The sequence below is a fragment of the Numida meleagris genome, chromosome 1, assembly GCF_002078875.1.
Source record: "Numida meleagris isolate 19003 breed g44 Domestic line chromosome 1, NumMel1.0, whole genome shotgun sequence".
In the NCBI taxonomy this organism is placed as follows: Eukaryota; Metazoa; Chordata; class Aves; order Galliformes; family Numididae; genus Numida; species Numida meleagris.
This window is the reverse complement of record NC_034409.1, coordinates 193,938,072-193,940,119: the sequence shown is the minus strand read 5'-3', so window position 1 is coordinate 193,940,119 and position 2,048 is coordinate 193,938,072. Positions and strand designations below refer to the sequence as shown.

Here is a 2,048-nt window from a genome sequence, read left to right as displayed (position 1 = left end):
GAAAGGAAAGGAAAGGAAAGGAAAGGAAAGGAAAGGAAAGGAAAGGAAAGGAAAGGAAAGGAAAGGAAAGGAAAGGAAAGGAAAGGAAAGGAAAAGAAAGGAAAAGAAAGGAAAAGAAAGGAAAAGAAAGGAAAAGAAAGGAAAAGAAAGGAAAAGAGAATAAGAATTAATGAAAAATGGGGAAAAAGGAAAAAGGAAAAATGGAAAAGGGGTAAATAAAAAGACATTTTGGAGCGGAAAAGACATTTTGGAGTTGAAAAGGAAATTGAAGGAAAACTTTTGCTCTCTGTAAGAGAGCTCATTCTCTCAAAGACCCCTTGACAAACACAGCCCAAGGAGAACAGTGCTGGCTTGCCCAGTCCCACCAGCTAAAGTCCCCTGGGCTTCACTAGGCTTCAGGTATTGGTCTGGATGGTGTTGCTTGAACCATGCTCTTCATTAATGGGGCTGTCCGTGGGGACAGCGAGTTCACCTCATCCACTGGGACTTCTTCATCCACTCCTCATTCTTGCTTGTAGAAAAGCTGTGGCTCTGCACAAAGGATGATCCCAAACATGACACCAACCTTTCCCTGTCAGTCTCTGCTTGAGAAATATCCACTTTTTGCCCCAGAGAGTCAGCAAGCCCAAAGGATCCCTGAAGAAGGGGTATTTGTGTGACAAGATGATGCTCAACTCACTGTAAAAAGCCAGCAATTTTAACATGCCCCACCTTTAAATGGAAATATTTGGGAGATGTTGAAAAACCACAGGCTGACCAAGTCAAAACTTCACCCCAGAAAGCACAATTCACAATTTTTCTGTTCCTCCCTGATCCTACCACCACAAGAAGAACCAGATTCCAGCTTCTGAACTGGAGGCTTCCATCCCAGAAATGATACAGCCCTACCTCTGCCAGGATGGATCTAACCATGCCATGGTGCAGGGAAAGGGATGCGAGGTGTCCAACACCATCAGGGCAGGAGATCCCCTTGGGAGATCCTTTCTCACCCCTGATTCCAGCAGGTCCCTAGCAAATCCCCTCCAGCCCCAACTCTTTGCTTGCACACCCTCAGGAGGATGAGGACAGCATGCAGCAGGACTTGTGGGTCTGTATCCCCCAACAACAGCCCAATTCAGCTGTCCTTAATGCCTGTATCAGAAAGTCCCACCTGGCCCTACAGGACCAAGCCAGGCCTAAATGAAAACGGACCCATAACTTCACCACAGCCTTGTGGCTGCCCCCGCTATCCCATGATGTGTCCCCAGGACCCAAACAGCTGGAGGGAAGCACCAGCACTTAACGCTCTGTCGTGAATAAGCACATGCCTGACCACGCGTGTTGTTAGTGTGGTAAGTGCTTACAGCCCCACTAAAACTGGAGGTGATTTAAAAGATTATGTCATTGAGGGGATTTGAGGTAGTTTGGGCAATGACGTTGCTCGGAGGCAGCTGAGATGTTTACGCTCCCTGAAGCATTTACGGGCCTTTAAAATCCCACAGAGCCCTAGGGGAGAGGGCAGAGGGGGACGGCTGTTTGCAGAGGCATGGTGCCCAGCTCCCACCACCAGCATTGGAAATGTCACCTCCTCATTGCAAGTTATCCCAGCAAGCAGGCACAACTCCTAGGAATATGCTGTGGTGAGCTGCCACCCCTTCTTCCAGCTCCTGAGCATGCTCAGGATGAGCCCAATGGGTGCTCTGCCACTGCCAGATTGGAGCTCTTCATTGAGTGATGGGTCCACAGAATCATAGAATAATTATGGTTGGAAAAGACCTCTAAGATCACTGTGTTCAACCCCAACCCACCCCCACCATCCCCACTGACCATGTCCCTCAGTGCCACATCCCCATGATTCTGGAACACCTCCAGGGACGGTCACTCCCCCACCCCCTGGGCAGCCTGTGCCAGTGCCTCACCACTCATTTGGAGAAGAATTTTTCCCTAATATCCAATCATGAGATTCTCCAGGTGGTATCTTCAAAGGCAGGGGAGGGGAAGGGAAGAGGGAGGAGGGAGGATGGAGGAGGGAAGGGAAGGGAAGGGAAGGGAAGGGAAGGGAAGGGAAG

General features: G+C 49.4%; 1 protein-coding gene across 1 annotated transcript in view; it reads right to left on the bottom strand.

Annotated features, from left to right (window-relative positions):
• CHRDL2 (chordin like 2) overlaps nucleotides 1-2,048 on the bottom strand; it is a 37,649-nt gene that overhangs the window by 20,551 nt on the left and 15,050 nt on the right.